The sequence below is a fragment of the Zea mays genome, chromosome 9 (genome assembly GCF_902167145.1).
Source record: "Zea mays cultivar B73 chromosome 9, Zm-B73-REFERENCE-NAM-5.0, whole genome shotgun sequence".
In the NCBI taxonomy this organism is placed as follows: domain Eukaryota; kingdom Viridiplantae; phylum Streptophyta; class Magnoliopsida; order Poales; family Poaceae; genus Zea; species Zea mays.
The window spans coordinates 65,493,286-65,504,917 of record NC_050104.1 but is presented as its reverse complement, the minus strand read 5'-3'; the positions used below and the strand labels follow the sequence as shown (position 1 = coordinate 65,504,917).

Genomic DNA, 11,632 nt, shown 5'->3' with positions numbered 1-11,632 from the left:
AGCCCCGGTTTTATGCATAACCTGTTAATTATGCTATTTTACTACACTTAATGTTTGTAGGATTGCAATGTGCACTTAAGTGTAGGAGTTGCTTGAAACCTCTAGTTGCATGAACTTAGGATTCCTTTTTGAGATGAATACTAGTATGCTAGGTCGAGTAGCTGCTTGCTAATCAGGATCTCGGTAGAAGTCGAGTGATTTTCTAGCACTCGCGCGAGGTCAGGAATTGATTGTATTCATCTTGATAATGGGATATATATATGTTGGTCTATGGACTTGGATCCAGGGAGGATGCCTTGTCCATGAGACGGGAAAAATGAATTAAGGATTAATGTGTGGATACCTGAGTCAAGCTTTTGAACGTACTAAGCACATGCCGGGAAAAATGGTAACCGGTAAACCTAGTACCTGAGTGAAGCCGGGCGCGGACTTTATCCCTCATGCGACCTGAGACAGGGTCTCCCATGCTAGCTATGGTGGGTACAAGTGCGGTCACTGCACGGCGGCAGCCGGGGTCAGTGGAGCATTGTATGCCAAGGCGGTGAGGCCTGGACGCGAACGGGGAATCGATGGGGACGGTTGTCATGTGTGGGGTCGGAGTACCCTGACATGCCGTGTGTTTAGGTTTACCTTGCAAGGTTTAAAAACTCGATTCGAATCGTCTGCTTCTCGCAGCTAATGAGACTGCTTGATTCCTTGTACTGCATCGAGTAAGAAGTGAAATGTGGATTACATGAGATAACTTGTTGATTGAGCTAATTGCTTGTTACCATGTATGCTTAGAAGGAGCAAACCTAGCTAAGTTAATGATGATAGAATTTGAAAAGCTAAAATTTGCTTTTAGAAACAGCTAGTGCTTTTGGTAAACCAAACCCCTCAGCCAAACAGCTGCATAGTCTAGAGGTAGAGGAGTAGACTCCTCACACCGGTTAAGTCTAGCTGAGTATTAGTATACTCAGCCTTGCTTGTGGCACCATTTTTGCAGGTACCATGCAGGATGTAGTTGATGGTGTGACTTGGCCTACCACCCTGCCACCGGGTTGGACGGTCGAGTGGGACGTTGCTCCGGCAGGAGAGGAGCATGAGGAGTAGTGGGCTAGGTCTTGCCCATTTCCTCATTACCGACGACATCGATTATCCGCTGCACTTTATTTTGTGAACTTATTCGCTACTCCAAAAACTCCGATTTATGTAATAACTCAGTACTTAATTTGAGGTTTCCTGTTTTATTGTATTTCTTCTGTGACTCACCTTCGAGTGAGATTGTGGAATTTGATCCTGGTTAAGTGGCTCTATCAGACTAGATCTGAAGGACTGACGGGTTATTCCGATTTAAGTGTGTTACGGCCCCTGGGGCGTGACTTAGGCACTTAAGCTGGAATAATTCGGGTGGTTCTGCCACAGACTCCGCCTCGCCCGACCCCGGGCTCGGACTCAGCCTCGACCCTGGAAGACGGACTCCGCCTCGCCCGACCCCAGGGCTCGGACTCAGCCTCAGCCTCGAAAGACGGACTCCGCCTCGCCCGACCCCAGGGCTCGGACTCAGCCTCGGCCTCGGAAGACGGTCTCCGCCTCGCCCGACCCCAGGGCTCGGACTCAGCCTCGTCATCGGAAGACGAACTCTGCCTCGCCCGACCCCAGGGCTCAGACTCGACCTCAACCTCGGAGGAGCCTTCGCCTCGCCCGACCTCAGGCTCAGACCCGCCACATCATAGGGAAGGCCATCATTACCCTACCCCTAGCTAGCTCAGGCTACAGGGAACAAGACCGGCGTCCCATCTGGCTCGCCCCGGTAAACAAGTAATGATGGCACCCCGCGTGCGCCATGACGAAGGTGGCTCCCAGCCCCTTATGGAAGCAAGGAGACGTCATCAAGGATCCAACAGCCCCGACAGCTGTACTTCCACAAGGCTCAAGCACTCCTCCGACGGCCACGACATCACATGAACAGGGCGCCAAAACCTCTCCGGCTGCCACAACGGCATGTACTTAGGGCCCTAGCTCCTCTCTGCTAGACACGTTAGCACACTGCTACACCCCCCATTGTACACCTGGGCCCTCTCCTTACGCCTATAAAAGGAAGGTCCAGGGCTCTCGTACGAGAAGGTTGGCCGCGCGGGAGAACGGGCTGGCGGACAGTCTCTCTCTCTCCCTCGCGGACGCTTGTAACCCCCCTACTGCAGGCGCACCCGACCTGGGCGCAGGGCAACACGAAGGTCGCGGGTTTCCCCTTTTGCCGTTTCTCCCCCCTTCGTGCTCCGTCTCACGCCGACCCATCTGGGCTGGGACACGAGGCGACAATTTACTCGTCGGTCCAGGCACCCCCTGGGGTCGAAACGTCGACAGTTGGCGCGCCAGGTAGGGGCCTGCTGCGTGTTGACGAGCAGCTTCCCGTCAAGCTCCAGATGGGTAGTCTCCAGCAACCTCTTCAACCCGGGACGATGCTTCATTTCGGGAGTCTGGAGTTCATGTCCCTCGACGGCAGCTACGACATGATACTCCTTCCTCCGCCGCGCGACAACGACAATGGCGGCCGTCAATACGGTGATTTGTTTTACCGAGGTTCGGTTCCAAACCAAATAAGAATCAAGCAAATGAACACGGTGATTTGTTTTACCGAGGTTCGGTTCCAAAGAACCTAGTCCCCGTTGAGGAGGTCACAAAGACCGGGTCTATTTCAACCCTTTCCCTCTCTCAAACGGTCACATAGACCGAAGAGCCTTCTCCTTAATCAAACGGGTCACTAAGACCCCACAAGGACCACCACACACTTAGGTGTCTTTTGCTTTGATTACAAGTCATTTGAGAACAAGAATGAGAAAGGAAGAAAGGCAATCCAAGAAACAAGAGCGCAAATGAACACAAAATCTCTCTCTCACAAGTCACTAAGTGTTTGTGATGAATTTGGGACTTGGAGAGGATTTGATCTTTTGAATTGTGTCTTGGAGTGAATTCTTGAGCTCTTGTATTGAATGTGATCTTCAGAAAACTTGTATGCCAAAGGTTGTGGTGGTTGGGGGTATTTATAGCCCCCAACCACCTTGGTAGCCGTTGGCCAAGGCTGCTGGCGATGGGCGCACTAGATAGTCCGGTGCGCCACCAGACAGAAACTGTGCGTTGTCCGGTGCGCCGCCACGTCAGTCGACCGTTAGGGTTCGGAGCTCGATCGACCATTGGATCTTTGTCCTCTTGCGGCATCAGACAGTCCGGTGCCACACCAGACAGTCCGGTGCCCCTCTGACTTCCTGCTCTGACTTTTGTCGTGACACTGTTCATCTGTTAGAGTCGACCGTTTTGCGCAGGTAGCCATTGCTCCACTGGCTCACCGGACCGTCCGGTGGCACACCAGACAGTCCGGTAAATTTTAGCGGAGTGCGCTCTGGAATTCCCGAGAGTGGCTGCTTGACAGTTGTACGAGCATGGTGCACCGGACACTGTCCGGTGGCACACCGGATAGTCTGGTGCACCAATTCTCAGCACACTCAAGTTCTTTGCTCCATTTCAAATTGAGTCCCTAACTTGATTCTTTTATTGGTTTGTGTTGAAACTTATGCACCTGTAGTACATGAATTCTAGACAAACTAGTTAGTCCATATGTTTGTGTTGGACATTCAACCACCAAAATTAGTTATAGGAAATGGTTAACCCAATTTCCCTTTCAGATAGGGAAGTCCATACCAGGTATCGCGTAGTTGTAGCCCCCTGGCCACGTCAGGGTGGTGTCCTGCGGCAGAGCCATGCCTCCGGCGAGCAATTAGGTAGAAGGTGGTGGCCATCACCGCCCGACAACCCCACGAAAAGCTTGAACACCATTTGGCGATCTCTCTCGATCGCATCGCACGCACCGAATGATGACGAGGTTGCAAGGTCATGGCGTATGGCGACCCTGCAATGGGGAACCCGCCCCTATGAGGAATCGCCCCGCCATCATGGCCTCTCGTGCCTGCACACAATGACTTCTGCACCGGTACTCTCCATAGAACACCCTCGCCAGCGCATCGAGGTCCCATGTTGCAGCGTTGCCCGAGCTCATGGTAGCAGTGCCCTCCGCTACGCCCTCTCTCTCTCTCAATGCTCGAGTTGACTTCACCTCTCGGGCGGTTCCAAGGTTCAGCGTACTCTGGATGATGGCGAGGGTGAGGCCCCGCATTTATCACAGAGGGAAGTCCACATAGAGATCGGCAACGAGGATCATGTTGGAATCTGTTTAGGTTTGAGAAGATTTCAGTTCTGTTACGACTTCCAGCGAAGAAGGAGGAGCTGACCGGGATAACCCACCAATCAGTGATGGGAGCGGCGTGTGAGGCAGCCAAGTGGCCCCGTGTGTCAGCACGCGCCAGTGTGGTGTTCGGCTGGGCACGAATTGGGCTGGATGGGAAGAAAATTGAGGCTGGGCCGAGCAGGCTACTTACTTCTTTTTTATTTTTGTTTTCTATTTCAATTCAAAACCAAGTTGTAACTTCCAAATTTCAAATTTAGATGCACAACCAAATAATTCAGCATGCTATTGAGGTATTATTATACTAATTATTTTATCCCTTTTTATTTGGGAAATTTGTTTTAAATATACAATGCACTCACACATTATGTTTATGTTAAGGAAATATTATTTTGGATGTGAAGTCAAAATTAAAGTATATTTCAAAGTTCATATTCATTTGTTTTTTTCTAATGTATAATTCCTATGGAAAAATATATTTTAACCTAAAAATTATGGGAGAATTTTATTAGTCTTCCAAATTGAGACTTTGGGTGTTACGCATAAATTTAACATGACTCGAGGGACCACAACAATACAGTCCTTAATTGACACAGACGAGTATAAGTAGACACCAAGACCTCCATGCCTTGTGTTTCCTTATCTTCATCCCGTCTGGTCTCATATTAACTTCATATTATTCATTGATAATTCCCGATGACTTTACCCAATCAAGCATAAGGTAAGCACAAGTACCTTGCAGGTGACAGGAAATCACCTGACTTCTAACGTCTAAGCGGACCTAAGCATTTAAGCGTACTTAGTTTACCAAGGTGACAAGGATAGGGATAAATAAAGGAAATCAAGGATACATGCAGCAATTGTTTTCAAACAACTCCTACAACTTAATGCAACAACCATAGACAAGTATGTGAATAAAAACAATTATTGCAAACCATGGGATTTCGATGTCGGGGCTTGCCTGGAATCCGACACTACATTAGTGTGTTAATCGGCACCTGCTTGACGAAGATCCACTTGATCAGTCATCTTCTTCGGGCTTCTCTCCAACACCACATCCTTCACGTCCACGCGTTCCACATCTAGCGTACCTATTGAGATGCATGATGCATATGTGTAAATAAAAGTGACACAAGACCATATGGTGCCACATGATAGTGAAGTAAGCACTTAAACAACAACACATCACAACACTCATGCACACGAGCTAGCTAGTTCTATAACATAGGGTGTGTGAATCTAATATTACTTAAGACATAGGATACACGATCCTAGACTTAACTTAATTTGCACGCAAGCATGCATTGAAAAATGGTCACACATCAATTAAAGACACATGCTAACTTAAGTACAACAACTAAAAGTATTCACCCATCAAATCAAACTAAACCTACTTAGACAAACAAAAGTAAGTCCAAGTGATTAACTACACAAATTGTAGTTCTTGGACAACAACACAACATGAACTTATTTTAGCCATAACCAGAGAATTAGACATCCAAAACAGGTGAAATAAGACTTTCTGGAAGGCTAATAAAATTTTCTACAAGACATTTATAATCGTTGTAGGCTGGTTCAATACTTAACAAAGGCAAACAATCCAAAAAAGGTGCGTCAGTCCAGATTTGGACAGATTCAGACCTTCTACTTCAAACAGCTAGATCCATAACTTTCTGAAAAGCTTAGGAAATGTACTACAATTCTTTTATAATTGCTAAGAACTGATTCTATGTTTAATTTGGTCAAATACGATCACCTTTTAAATTTGAACATAACCTGAATAGATTCTGATATCGAACTTGTGAGAAGCATAACTCCTAAACTATCAGACCTATGGCCATCAAACTTCAACACAAGTAAGATAATGAAGCTATCTACAACGTTTCTATAGAACATTCCCACAGAAAAATGTGGTTTAGTTCATCAAACAAAGGGCACGGCGAAAACAATGCGTGTAGCCTAAAACAACAACTATTCAAGTTTAGCTCCTATATAGTCCCTATAGTTATCATGTTCTTGCCACTTAAAATACTTCAACACTTTATAATTCATTAGAGTTAAAACAACCAAATGAGAACCAACAAGTCAATTCATTTTACTAGATCCACTTGCTTAATGCATAAATAAACATCACATCTTCCTTTCACCTAACACATAGAACATTATCACATTGCTTAGAACTCCACAAAGCCACTCTTTAACACCTATGGACCTAAAGCATTCTCATGCACACTTTATCGAATCGTTCTCCTACTTGAACAGAAATCGAAGTATCGACGCTACCCGCTTCCAATTAATTTTGGGGCAGCGATAATACTCTTTTAGAACCTCGACTCAATTAACATGATGATTATCCACCCACTATGCATAGAATGTGTGGACTATTTTTAACAAAGCATCGATTCGCCATACAACAAAAATCGACACCATACACTTGACACATACTACCAACTAACCGTTCGAAACACTATCTTACTCTGCATCCACCAATACAATCACACATGCATGTATATAAACAAAAGCATTTATCACAAAGTTCCGACATTCTAATCTAACCTTCGCATTAATATACTCTTAACACAATTAGAAACATAAGAACACTCGAATTATTTTCCACTCCATTTTCTTCTCCACCAACTCAATTCACACATACATATCCACACAAATGTACAACATCCACCAAATCGTACACTTGGGAGAAGAGGAAGGAAAGGAAAATTTTCCACTTTTTTGTGATAGAAATTCCTATTTATACTAGGCAGCTAGGGTTTTAGATGTGCCAAATGGGCTGAAATAGACTGACCCAAAACACTAAACAACTGCGCTAATTATTTCTATTTTATTTCCGTTTGATTAAGCGTGGATTATCGAAATAAATATTTCCAACTGCTAACTATCCGAACATTTATTATTTACCATGTACGTGAGTTGGTCCAGTAACGCGCACGGACTGGATTATGAAATCGATTGCGTGCTAAACACATTATATTTTTGTTTTTCGAAACACAAAACTAAATTGGTTAGCGACCAATTCGACTTTGGTAGTTTATTTTACATTTGTAACTTGTGTCATCGAGTTCTATTAAATTCGTCTGGGGAAAAATTATAATACTGATTTTTTTCGAATTCACAATTGCTTTACGATTAAGTCGAGCACCATTCAGACTCGTTATTCACTATGACGAATAATTATGAACTTCACAAGATTTTTAATATTATAGACAGTACAGGAAACGTATAAATTTTCGTTGGCCAAAAACCCACGAAAATAAGCGTAAACCGACGAAAAAAGTCTATTTTTGTCGGCATGCTGACAAAAATAGCCGCCGAAAATAAATTCGACGAAACTGTGCAACTATTTTCGTCGGTACCAACGTAAATGACTTATTTTCGTCGGCTTCCCCAAGGCCGACGAAAATAGGTGCTCTGGTGGGGTATTTTCGTCGGCCACGGTGGCCGACGAAAATAGGGCGCTTTATTTTCGTCGGCTTCCACGTGCCCACGAAAATAGCTGGCCGGGAGCTATTTTCAGCCTGCATGTATTTTCGTCGGCCTCCGTGCAGGCCGACGAAAATTCATGGTACCCCCCACAAAATAGATTTTTCTGCACCTTGTAATTCATAGCAAAATACACATAATCCGCAATCACATATACAATAAACAGTTTCAATACAGAATTCACAAACCACATCCACAATCAATACCATAATTGTTTCAAACCACAATCACATCCATAATAAAGTCCATACATAGTCCATAAACAAACTCACTCACGACAAGTCTCACTCCTGCGGGCTGTGGGAGTTTTGGCCACTCCCTCCTCTGCCACCAGGAAGGTGGCCACTCCCTCCGGAACCATGGACGAGGTAGTCTTGGACGTTGACAGCACCCTCTGATCACTGAGCATGTGACACTGAACCCTGCAATTCATCAATCATTCAAATAAGGTTGTGTTTTGCTATCACTATACCTATACATTGCTATGTTTGGTCACTATTTGCATAAAACTAAACATGGAACGTCACATGTGATCCATTGTGCTGAGGAGGCTGTGCATGCATCCACGGGTAGTGTTGTGCTAGCCACCCCTGAGCTGGTGGCACCCACCCCAGCGGTGGCGGTGGCATCCACGCTTGAAGTGGCTAAGAGCCCGGCGGTGGCTGGGAGACCGGTGGCACCCATCCCGGGGCTGGCTGCGATCCCTGGGGTGGTGGAGCCGTCCAAGTGCCTGGAGGTGCCTGCGTCCACCCAACACCGGTCCACAGTGGCTGCGACGCTGGAGCTAGCTGAGATCCCTAGGGTGGTGGCGTAAACGGCTGCAACTCTGGAGCTTGTCTTGGCCACTGTCCCCATCCTTGTGCCTGCGATCCATTTTTGATAATAAAAAAAAGAGTTGCTATGGAATTGAAGTGTTCAGATAGTGTTACCTGGGGAGGGCGAAAAGTGGGCAAGTTCATATCAGGGCCGAGTCGAGAAGTCATTTCCTTCAAATGGATGAAACGTTAGAATCGCAACATTATACTTTAAATTCAATGACACGTGATGAGATAGACGAATTACCTGAAAATAAGAAGCCATATACTGCGTCAGCTGTTCGACCTGGTCCTGCGCTGCTCGAGCCTGCTGCTGTGCTGCCCGAGCCTGCTCCTGTGCTGCCCGAGTCTCCTCCTCCAGCTGAGCCTCTCGAGCAGACCTGGAGGAGCGAGAACTCCCTGCCGAAGACGATGCCTTCCCTTGACCTATTGTCCTGTTATACTCCACAACGCCGGTGCCAAAGGCAAACCTGCATGATACACATAGTTGAGCCATTAAGTGGACACATTCTTGTTAATGAAATTGTCGAATCAAACACAAACACCTCACCTGCCATGCTTTCTACCCCCACCACTGTGGTACAACGTCGAGGCATCTAAGTCCGAATGCATCCAGTCGAAGTCAGGCCTATGGCGTTGAGTCATTTCCTCCCCATATGCATTCTGCAAAGAAAGTTGGAGTTGGAGTTAGACACAAAACATGCAATTTAATTCGTAAATACAAACTTGTTTACCATTTTCTCCCTTGCCGCCTCGCTGCATAGCACATCAGGGTTCGCCGGATCATGCCACGGTGACCACGGACGTAAATCTCCATAAAACTTGGAGCAACTCCACTTTCAGCTTCCTGCATGAAAAAGAGAAGTTAAACCATAGAATTTTCATAGATGTAACATACAAGTTTGATTTATATACTTACCATGCGGCGTGCGGTACCAAGGTGTCCATCGGCGCCGTACCTGTGCCCTGGTCCTTCAGGGCCACGGTTGGCACGATGCTTCTGGGACTCTGCAATCCACTCAGGCGACGCCCATCTCTTAGCCAACCACCTCCAGGCTTCCATGTCCTTCGCAAGCCAATCCACAATGCTCTTCAGGTACTGCTCCTCTGTGAGGTAGATCTCATTGGCCCCTTTTGATTTGCTCATGTTCTGCCCCTTTATCTTCTTGTAGTAGTAGTTGACGGCCGCGATGCGTGCATTGTACATGGCATCCTTGATGACCTTATCAGCGCACTTCCGAAAGTGCCTCTTCACACGTGCCCACTGAGCCTGATCCTCCTCGATCTCATTCTCCAATTGGAACCTCTCCTACATATCAACGGAGACGTTAAGTTAAAGTAAGATTAGGAGAAGCAATAATTCAGTGAATTGCTTATATACGAAAGTTGTGACACTCCAAATGTCTATTTCGCGTTATGTCGGGAGATTTATCCTAATCTCGGATGCTCAGTGAAAATTTCTATCTCTTTATCACATTTATCTCCATTTATTAAGTTACTCATGAAAGTTTCACCAAGTTTGGAATTATTCGATCTCAAGAACAGCCAAATTTGGAGCCTGTTAGAACTTTTATTTCTCAGAGCAAAGGCAAATTCGAAAGTCAATCTCGTCTCGCAACTCCCTTCCAGACTCATTTGTTTAGATTCTCGATAGTTGTTATGTTATCCAATCGGTGTCTGAATCCGCTTTCTTGATATTCGGTCTATGTCCAAATACGTAGTCCAAATCTATATTCTCCAGCGGAATCTCTGTTGTGCCAATCTCTAATTAATTATTATGCAAATCGACTTGTTATCTCTATATCATCATTCATCTCTATCTATCAAGTGTATTCTAAAGATTTCTCAAAGTTTGAACTAAATGCTCACATCAAAACATAAATCATATACTTGCTTGAAACAGCTTGTTTGAACAAATGCAAATTTTAAAATTCAACAAAATCTTGTCATCTTGCTCAAACAACTCTATATCAACTCTACAACAAAAGTTATTTAGGGTCCATGCCAAGAAAATGTCAAGAAAATAGTTTGATTGCCTTAAAAATATAATTGAGAGCTTTATAATGATACTACCTTGACCAAAGTGAAACTTTTATTTATATTCAAGATATGAGGTTTGACTTTTAATAAAAGTTGTAGAACCTGTATTATACAACAAATATTATATTTAAACCAAGCCTTGATTCAATCTCTAAGTACCTCAAACAGTGCCATCAAGACAGAATAAAAATATTATTTCAGGATTCGAATTCTTAAGTCTGAAATCAGCGTCATTCGGGTCGACGTCTCGCGTTCCCAAATTTTTGTTGAACAACTCAAGTTTCCCCAAATATAAAAGTTGTTAATAACTAATAGAGGCACAACATATTAAAAGATGGCATTCATCCAATTCCGTTTGACATGCTTTGACATTCAGTTTTCACAAGTTTCCACTGATTTCTAACCCACTGACAAACCAATTTTCGTGGGTCTATACTCTCTAACCAGTGCTCAAATCACCTCAAGTTATGTACAAGATTTGTAGACTGTAGATCAAGGAAGATATTTTGTGCAGCAACCAAGATCCGGTTCCAAGCAGAAAATGCTAAAACACGCCGTCCAAGGTTGTCACTGTAGCACCTGCCACTGCTCTCTGTTGTCTGACATGTCCAGAGCTCCTGCTCTATAAATGGCAGCAGCCATCCCTCTCCCTTCTCCCTCACGCCATCTCCCCAGCTCGGCCTCTCCTTCACACTGGTGCTAGGCAGGAGCTCTCCCATGGCCGGCCCTCACCTCCAGCCCCTGCTCCTATTCGAGCTCGCCAGCAGGGAGCAGCTCCTCCACCGCCGCAGCCGCACACTAGCAGCAGCACGCAGACCGCACCTGGGATGCCATCTTCCTCACTTCTGTGTCGCCGTGAGCTCTAGCTCTGTCCATGACTCCCACGGCATGGCCACCACTTCTCCTCAGCTCGGCCAGCAGCTCCTCTCCCACACCGTCCTGAGCTAGCTGCCATGTCCGTGTGGGCTTCTAGAGGTTGAAGAAGACGCCTAGTGTCAAAGACGGGTGGGCCCTCGGGTGAGTCTAAGAGCGCAGATTTTATGCTTAACTCTGAAAATCC

General features: G+C 45.6%; 1 pseudogene; it reads right to left on the bottom strand.

Moving 5' to 3' along the window:
- Positions 1-2,942: 2,942 nt before the first annotated feature.
- Positions 2,943-3,567, bottom strand: LOC109942440 (uncharacterized; annotated as a pseudogene).
- Positions 3,568-11,632: the final 8,065 nt, after the last annotated feature.